General features: G+C 43.1%; 1 long non-coding RNA gene across 1 annotated transcript; it reads left to right on the forward strand.

Annotated features, from left to right (window-relative positions):
- Positions 1-4,363: 4,363 nt before the first annotated feature.
- On the forward strand, positions 4,364-9,516 carry LOC121890454. The gene is made up of 2 exons (XR_006093797.1): positions 4,364-5,993; positions 8,716-9,516. It is a non-coding gene; the product is annotated as an uncharacterized LOC121890454 (long non-coding RNA).
- Positions 9,517-10,168: the final 652 nt, after the last annotated feature.

A 10,168-nucleotide genomic window follows, 5' to 3' on the forward strand; every position in this document is an offset into this window, starting at 1 on the left:
ATAACACAAAATCCTCAGGATGGTTACATATTACATGATGTGCTATGACCTCATCAGCAGAGTCTGCGTTTGCATAGATTGTCTTCTATTTTGTTAGTTTCACATCAGCAGCTATGTAAAAATGAGTGATCCATGCTCAGTATCTCAGTGACTATTCAGCACACCTAACAATGGTAAAAAAGAGAACTCACCTGTGGTATTTCCGTGTAATTGTACAGCTCAGTTATGCTTTAAGTGTCAAAACAAAAGTGTCTTATCATTGTTACAAGACTGAAGAGTCTGTTCTTTATGCTGTGGGCAGAAAACTTGCTAACATGCTCACAACGAATCAATCACTGTATAAGAAAATTGGCTGAGATTGTCCTTTATAAAAATGTCTATAGTTGAAAAAGTGTCTTCTTTATACAGGGAATGCAAAAGGACTGCTATGGGCAGCAAAATGTCTCTTAACTTCAGTTCCTTACATAAAGCCTGTTCTGAAAATGATTATGTCTTCCCTCTGAAAATCCCTTCCATAACCACATCAAACATTGTAGTGCTATGTGGATGACATTTTCATGGTTTATTATGGTCATGTTGACAGTTTACTGCAGTTGTATGAGTATGTCAATCGTTGACATGAACACTTAAAGTGTAACTTCCCCCCCTGGTCTAAGCCTAACTCCAACCACTGCATAATTTTGAGAGTGGGCAAGGGGCTGAGAGGGGACAGGTGGTGGTGGAGTGGTGGAGCCTTCCAGATGACCCAAGCATTGTACACTAAGATGTCCAAGATGTTGAAAAATATCAAAATATCAGAAGTGGCCAGTGCGTCTTTTGCAGCTGTGGTCAGTCACCATCTTGTCCAAACTGTCCACCCCTTCTTTTGTGGCATTGTAATCCATTATTATTTTGGGTTCTTGCTGCTCCTTGCCACTATGCAGTGTACTCATGGATACCATATTTTTGCCTTTCTTTGCCTCGTAGTACATCAGGGATGTGTCGGCCGTGAACACAAACTTGGATGAATTGACGGCATGTTCAGTGTAGTCAACAGCGGAGGTGGGAGTTCTGGCTTGTTTTTTGTACTGTTCCTATCATCATCAGCTTCCTCTTTAGGAGCTCCTGTCCCAGCTTGTCTGAAGTAAAAAAGTTATCACCTGTGATGTTGTGGCCACAGAGTCCATGTGTCATGTCCAGGACAGCTTGCATCCCTTGGTCCTTTTCAGGAGCTCCCCCAGCTGGCTTCCCCTTACACACTTGCAAGTTCAACACATATGATCACAGGCAGCACAGATCTTGATTCCATATTTTGCGAGTTAAGACAGTATATACTGCCTGAAGGGGCAGTAGCCCATAAATGACATAAGCTGCTCATCAACAGCAACATTGGGCCCAGGGTTGTAAAACAGGGGAAGGCAGTCCACCCACTTGTCCCACACTGACCTGATGGCAGCTAGCTTGTCTCTCTGCTGCTGAGCTTGTCTAGTGTCTCAGTTATTCGAGCAGATAATCCTGGAAATAATATGGACGTTTTCCAGAGACATTGTTGCACGGAAAAGTTCTCTGCCAGTTTCTGCATCCCACAGGGATTCTGTGGATTCTCCATTGGATCTGAAAACACCAGCACGGATAAGAACCCCAAAGTATGCATGTAAATGGATTTGGTCGATCTCCTTCCACCTCTCTCCAAAAACACGTTTTCCCTCCAAATTAGTGCAGCCCAGTATGATTTTCTGGATGGTGTCTGGGATGAAAAGTTCAAAAGAAGATTTTATGTCCTGCACATGAGTAACTACCATCTGCGTCGGGCCTGGTTGCATCCTTATCACATTGGCAGCTATGCGTGGTGGCTCATTCTTTGGGCAAGAAGACCATTGAATTTCACCGATTTGACATCTATATTTCTCCTCCTGCAGGCTGCTGACGGGCTGGTCCTGGGGCCGGCTGCTGACGGGCTGGTCCTGGGGCCGGCTGCTGACGGGCTGGTCCTGGGGCTGGCTGAGGGTCAATCTCATCCTCTTCTTCAAACTCACTGTCCGACTCTCTTGCAAAGCTTCTCTCTTCTAAAATCATTTCCAAGGCCCTCTGAGCAGAGAGTCTTTTTGCCATATTGATCAATTGTGATAAGGAGCCACACGCACAAAGCTTTGTATTTGTTGTGCCCTGCCCCCAATTTGCAGCTGGGATAGAGTGTAGGAAAATATAGAATGTTTAGAATGTCTTAAAATAATGTTGTACAGGTTCTCGCAAGACATTTTTCACACACTACAGAGGGTAAAGTGTGCGGGAATATGTGGGAGCAGACAAGTTCTTGGTGCTTGAAATATAACAATGTTGCAACCTTGACTGTGTGTGTGTGTAGTTTCACACACTACAGAGCAGAAAGATTCTTGGTGCTGAAACAAAAGTGTCTGTCTGTGTGTGCATGTTGTCCACAAAGAAGCTGGGAGGTGATTTCTGATTTTGAAAAGAAAAGAAATAAGAATCCTTATGGACTGGGAGAGTGTGTGAGGGGGTGTATTGGTGGGGGTGGTGATGGTAATGGGACTAAGCTTGGGACATCTGACAATAATGCCTATAAAATGCTGGAGATCATTCTATGAAACATGCTGCAAATCTAAAGGAACACATTCACACACTGGCACATTCTGAGCTCTGATCCACTACTTAAAAATGAATTCAAAAATCCACCAAAAGTAGTAGGTAAATGTCCCCCTAACATGAGACATATGCTGGTAAAATCTGATCTTATCCCTGCTAAGAATACAACTCTCCTTGTTACTCCACCAGGGAATCATGGGTGTGGTTCATGCACCCAGTGAAATTTTAGATATAAGTACACCAACAATGAAAGTAAGAGGTGCTATATCTTGTTTCACAAGAAATGTAATCTACTATATGTAGGAAAAAGACAAAGGGTTAGGGTTGGGCCGGTTTCACCAGCTGGATGTAAAAAAGTTGGATGTAAGGCCTACACTTGACTTAGCTACGTCCAGCCTTGTGATAAATATTTACACTTGGTGCACCATCCAAAACTAAAACTAGGCGCAGCTACGCCCAGTATAGACACGTCCACACTGACACATTCTACCACAGTGATAGTTGCCACGCCATTCATGTTGCTATGGTTTCAAACTTACATTTACTGGTACCAAAGAATAGATTAAAAAAATGACTGCTGAGCTGAAGAAACGAAAATGAAATTACTCATTGATTGTGAAACGGGAAATATTATTGAACTATACAGGAAGTACATGCATATTTTAGTATGCAAACAACAAAACAATGCTGTAACTAATAAGAAAAAACAAGACATCTGGCAGATGATGACAGTGGCAGTCAATGAAGCAGAGGGTGGATTAGTAAGTAGGACAGCTGACACAGTGAAGAAAAAATGGAAAGACCTTCTTCAGGCAGCCAGGAGAGACTCTAGCCTGCTCAAAAACCCCCCAATGGGTAGGGGACCCCTTCCTCAAATCTCACCCTACTATCATCATGGATATGATTGGAGATGACTCGCCAGCTTTCAACGGGCTAAAAGGCTGTGACACTAGTGCCAGCTATATAGGCCTAATGGAAGAAAAGCAAGTTGAAGCTGGAGAGGCCTCAAATTTTTTTTCCACATAAAATGCAAGTTCATCAGACACCAATCATGAAAATAACATGGCCTCTTGAAAATAGTAATAAATAGTAATAGTAATAAACCTGTTTCCACTGGGTGTATGGTGTACGCTTTATTTATGGAGCAAGTTTTATTTTAATGAAGCTGTATCTCTTGCAGAGGATCCCAACCCGACGTCAGCACCATGGACAGCTCTGGAAAACAAGGCAACAGCACCTGCTCAAAGGGCAGAAGATCTGGACCTTCAATCTGTGTTACTGGAGAAAGAAATTGTAAGAGTGGAGATGGAGACAGAGAAGTTACGGGAGGAAAAGGAGACGCTTGAGCTCAAGAAACAGAAACTTGCCTTAGAAATTGAGCTATTAGAGCGAAGGGCCAGCTACACAATCGAGAAAGACAGTGTGTTTATGGACATCTAAATAATCGTATACATCCCACAATTCTAAATAAATATAAATCTTTGAATAAATACATACATCTAAATCAAGCAATCAGCAATCTTATTTTATTTCTCAACATATATAATTTAATCAATAAAAAATATATTTACAAGCTGTTAACATGTATTTTTTCACAAAGACATAGGCAAGTTGCTATCTCTTCATTTGGAGCATGGGTTGTTTGAGGGAAAAGACAAATGCCAGATTTAGCCACGTTCTTTTATAGGCTGATCAGCTAATATTGCTTCTGATGAGACGAGCCATCACATCCTCCTCTGCAGCTTGTTCTCTAAGTGTTCCACCTAAGTGGCAACCTCCAGAGCTGAAAAATGAAGAAAACACAGAAGTCCCAAAAATTGCAGTTCCTCGAATAGCCACTTGAGGCTGGCTCCAATAGTGAGTCAATCCCCATAGACCTCTATGTTAAAATGCGTTTAACTTTACAGCAGAAATAAACATGTTTACAGCCTGGTACAAAAAACGGTTTTGGTCTCTATAGCCAATTTCCCTATTCATGCCAACTGTACAGGGGGTGATTTTTTATATAACTCGCCCATTTAAATTTTATTAAAGCTTAAAGTTATGCATAATTACAGGTGAGTGACAGGTGGGTGCCATCACAGGCAAGTTGCTACCACGGCAACAACGTTTATTAGGTAATGTAACCATGGCGTGACCCCGGATTCACAGATATAGATGTAGCCGTCGCTATTTCAGTGTGTTTTCAGTTCATGAAAGTTGATTGTAACATTTTGGATGCCTAAAAAAGTCTTATTCAGTGTTTCGTTGTACTTCGTGTAAGACACTCTACAGAGTTGGATGTTCAGTTTTATATGGTAAGCACATTTTTATGGTTTTAAGGCTGTTTTTTGCAAGCGAAAATTAGCATTAGCATTATCACAGTTAACCATAGACTGTAAATGCACTATGCTAACCAAGTTAGCAGCTAGCAGTAGGGTCAGCTCCACCCTCTCGTCCAAATATGGTGAGTTCTGGCTTGAAAAATCCAAGATGGCGAAGGTCAAAATGCAAACTCAAGGCTTCAAAACAGGAGTCCACAAACCAATTGGTAACTTCACGGTGGCTATGTCCATGATTTTTTACAGTCTATGGTTCTACCATTGTCTCCACTGGTCCCAGATCATCCACTGGGAGAGGCACTCTCTTGGCTATGCAAATGTTGTGCAGCACTGTCTCCAAGTATTATGCCAGAAAGCCAGCCCTCCTCACACACTCTTGCCAGTGCGCTCTCCCTCAAGATGTGTGCGTCATGGTGATGACCCCTGGTGTCATCTCATGTTTGCTATGCGCTTCACCTGTCTGTCTGCTTTTACAAGTGATCGTTGGAGCAACTGGGAATACCTGAGGGTGTTCCCAGCTTACTTAAGCTTGGATGCAGCATAGCTCTCTCTCTCCTCTGCCACTCAGCTGTTGCTGCATCTCTGCTCTCTTCAGGCACTCCTTGGTTTTGGTTATGTTATTTTACTTATTTGTTTTGCTTTTATACATCTTACAACACTTACACGCACGCACACACTCCATTTATGCATCACATACACCACTGATTTCCACAACCCATACTTTAAACATTTAGTTAACTCTTTAATTTGGTTTATTTTGGTTGAATAAAATATCTTTTCTTAAACTCCCTTTTTCTGTGTCTCCCTTTTGTTGTGGCCACTTGAGCCAGGTCATAACAAATCAGGGATTCCATTAGGGTTAGTTTAGAAGTTTGTTTTGTGCCTCAGGTAGCAGTTGGGCGCATGATGTGATTGCACAGCTGATGAGGTGATTTGGTCCAGTTGCGTGCTGGTTTTGTGTTGCGTGTTTGTCACCGGGACTGTTTTGGGTCTTTGGTTTTGTTCTGGTTTTTGGGAGATACATCGTGTTTTTTTGCAGGAAGCATTGGTTTCTGACCTGGTGTCGGATTGTTGTGTGCCACTCAGAGGGTAAGTGTTACTGTTGATTTCCTCATTAGGCTGTAGTGGCATTTCCCCTTTGGGTTGCGTGCGCTTGTTTCTTTTGTAGTGTTGTGACTTGGTTAGTGTCAGCGGTTTTCAGACAGCTGTCTTGGGAGCACATCCGCAGGATTTTGTAGGGTTGCCTGCTTGCAGGTCATTTTACAAGTCCGCTGGTTTTTGGTGCGTAAATACCCACTGCAAGCCGCATGACTGGGGGTGAGTTTTTAGCAAGTTTTGGTTAGGCAATTAGGGGGGAAATCTCTGTTGAGGGTTGTCATTTGCCCAAGTGCATGTCTGGCAGTGAACACAGTTACTGTCTGTATTGGTAATTTGTAATTATGCCATCTTGTCAGTTTTTTGATGTGCGTACGGTGGCATTTGTAAATGTCTGTAAAAAACAGCAGTTAGTGCAAATAGCTGACCATTATAGCTTTGTTGTTGCAGAGAAAAGTCGTAAAGATGAGGTTAGAAAAGCAGTTTTGTTGTCTTTGTTTGACTGAGGTGTGTTGCGAAAGAGTGAGTTTTGTCTGGTTGCGGCGGAGCTAGCACCTGTGCCAGTGTCTGTGCCAGCAGTTGTGCAGACAGCTGGTTTGACTTTTGAGCAGCAGAAGTTTGAGCAAGAGAAGTTACAGAGATAAATGAACAGGGAAGAGAAGCAACTTGAGGTGGAAAAGCAGCTTGAGTTGGAGAAAATATGGCAAAACACTGAGAAAATGAAATTGGAGTTAGAGCAGTCCAAATTGCAGCTAATCTGAGAAGGCACATTTCCTCCAGGGCAGTCTAGTACAGAGGATTCTGCTTCCATTAGTTTTGCATCAGGCAGCGTTGATGTTATTGCTAAACTGCGTTTGGTGAGTTAGACCCTAAAACTTTTTTCACTCTCTTTGAAAGTGTTGCAAATGCACAAAAATTGGCCAGATTCAGACAGCGTACTCACTGGGAGAGCTCAGTAGGTTTATTCAGCTATTTGTGCTGAGGATGATTTGGATTGTGATAAGGTAAAATTAGCTGTATTTAAAGCATATGAGTTGGTCCCTGAAGGCTATCATGAGAAATTCAGGAATTGGGTAAAGGATGATGAGCAAACAAATGTGGAGCTTGTCCATGATTTGGCTTCCCATTTTCACTGTTCTCAGTCGCTAAAGTTGATACTTTTGACAATCTTTGTGAGCTGATTGTGTTAAAGTTTAACAGTTTAAAAATCCAACAGCACATTGCTACTTATGTAAATGAGCAGAAGTCCTCCACCACACTTTATGCAGCTGAATTAGCTGATGATTTTGTGTTGACGCGCAAGGGTAGTTTTTCAGGACACACTCCTGGGGTGATTGGAAAAATGCGAATGATAGCTGCAGTAACTCCCATGGTGGTGCTTAGTTTTCGCCTGGTTCCTTGCGTAAGCCTGCATTTAAAGGGTGGCCTGAGGGTGCCAGATTGTGTAATTACTACCATGGGGAGGGTCATTGTAAGTAAAAGTGTCCTTTGTTGAAGTCGAAAGCTAAGCGTCAGCCACCGTCACCTCCTTATTATTTGCCTTTGCACCATTCACTGTCATAGGCTCCAGCTTTGCTATGCTCTACAGTTTTGGAGCAGAAGCCGTTATGTGTGGATTTAGGTACTGGTTCTGGTTTTGGCCTGATTCCCAAAACTGGTTCTGGTTTCGAGCTGTTCGTTGGCAATGCTGTTGTGTCCTTGGTTGGTAGTGAGGAGCGTGTCCTGAGTAAGCTGTTGTGTGACGCTGGTGCTAAACACTAATTTATTGCGGAGTTGGTGCTGCCTTTTTCACCCGCTACAAAAAAGGGGGATATTGTACTGATGAAGGGTATGGAGCTGGGCTTAATTACTGTGCTGCGCCATTATATTGTGCCAGATTGTGGGCTGGTACAGAGCACTGTTCCTGGATGGTAGTGCTGTCTTGGCAGTCTCCTGTGATTATTTCCAAATCACTAGCATCTGGGGAGCCGGATGAGAGTGGTCAGAGTGTTCCAGGGGTTTTTTCAGCCTGTGCCATGACATGTGCACGGGGCCCTAATGTGTCTGCTCCAGACCCACCTGATCCAGGTGTTTGCTCAGCCTGCACTGTGATGTGCACACAGGGCTGTGACATGTCTGATCCAGACCTGCCTATTTCGGGCAGTAGTAAAGGTATGGTGAACATGTGGTTTCTCTGCCTAATCTTCCTCCATCAGTTTCGAGGGAGGAATGAGTGAAGAGCAAAAGAGCTGATTCATCTCTGTCTGATTTGTGGGATGACACATAGAAAAAGTAAGAGATGTGGCACATGGATACTTTATCCAGGAGGATTTGCGGGTGAGGAAGTGTTAAGTGAGTTTTCAGGTTGTTGTGCCAAGTAACTTCTGTGATGTGGTGTTGCAAACTATGTATGACGGTTGTGGACATTTTGGGATAAAGAAAACTTGTGTGCTATTTCTTTTGGCCTTGGTTAAAGCGTGATGTTTCTGCTTACATTAAGATGTGCAATACATGCCAGCTCACAGGGAAATCAAGTCAAGCTGTCCCAGTCCAGTCGTTAGCCAGTCGTTCGACTGTGGAGTTGCATGGAAAAATTTAGAAGGTGCACAGGCTAGTTTGAAAAACCTGTATGATCATCAAACTGAGTATCAGCAGTCTAGCCCTAGTGATGCAAGCAATTCTGTAGCTCTAGAAGTAAATGTTACTCCCACACTTGTGATTGTTTCTGTGCTTTCAGATCTTGATGTTCCTGATGAGAGTTTGGACGGTGAAGGGGATGGTAATGTTCCTGATGTTCCTGTCACAAGCGGTAGGCTAAACAACTCTCATTTAGCTCTACAGGGTGGGATCTGACACCAGCTGCTGAAGCCTCAGGTCCTCCCGTTGCTGGCCAAACTCTTTGTTCCAGCTGGGGTTGGGTAGTCGGTCCCAGTGGACTGAGTGAGAGTTTGTTTTTTTGTAAATTGTTTCTGTTTTGTTTTGTAATTTGTTTGGGTTTTGATATAGTTTGCCATTTTATCCTGCTTTTTGCATTGCTGTTGCCACATCTGTTCTCTTAATTTGCTCCTCAGGTACAAGGGTGATGACCCCTGGTGTCAGGTACGAGGGTGATGACCCCTGGTGTCAGGTACGAGGGTGATGATCCTTGGTGTCAGGTACGAGGGTGATGACCCCTGGTGTCAGGTACGAGGGTGATGATCCCTGGTGTCAGGTACAAGGGTGATGATCCCTGGTGTCAGGTACGAGGGTGATGACCCCTGGTGTCATCGACGCCTGACGGTGTTCACAGCTTACTTAAGCTTGGATGCAGCTGCATCTCTCTTCTCTTCAGGCACCCCTTGGTTTTGGTTATGTTATTTTTATTTAGTTATTTATTTTACTTTCATGCATCTTACAACACCTACACACACAAACTCTCCACTCATGCATCACATACACCACTGATATTCCTGATTTCCACACCCCAACATTAAACATTTAGTTAACTCCTTAATTTGGTTTATTTTGGCTTAATAAAATATATTTTGTTAAACTTTGACATGGTGTGTCTCCCTTTTGTTGTGACCACTTGAGCTGGGTCATAAGACATGGGCAGATCCACACCACCGCGCCACCACATTAATTAATTTCATGTCTGCATCGCACACGACCTGAACATTAACTGAGCGACATCCTTTCCTGTTTACAAAAAGGTACTTATAATTAGATGGTGCCTGGATACGCACATGAGTACCATCAATACAGTCAAAAATACCGGGTATGCCGGAGTCTCTGCGAAATCTCCCCCTGTTGTTTGTGGCCTCCTGCTGGGTGGGTAGATGAACATATTGGTGAGCCTGATCTTGAAGGGCCAGAGAAACTCATTGTATCACCAGGCATGCTGTACTTCCTCTTACATTCACCATGTCAGTGACTATATTTTGGAAAGATCCACTGGCATAAAATCAAAGAGAAATTAGCACCTGCTAGGCACATGCATTGACAGACCTCAAAGGGGGCTTGAACACTTACATGTTTGGCCTCCTAGAGAGAAAGTGCCTCTTTTCTGGGGTGTTTTTTTTGATAAATGAATAAATTCCTGTTATTCCTGCCACATCCAGCGTGTCACAACAATATACACAGTACCTCATCTTGTTTCTGAGTGTAGCTGACAGAGAATTTATATTAGTATATCTTAGTGTTGATAGCTT

This window comes from Thunnus maccoyii, chromosome 3, assembly GCF_910596095.1.
Source record: "Thunnus maccoyii chromosome 3, fThuMac1.1, whole genome shotgun sequence".
Taxonomy (NCBI): Eukaryota; Metazoa; Chordata; class Actinopteri; order Scombriformes; family Scombridae; genus Thunnus; species Thunnus maccoyii.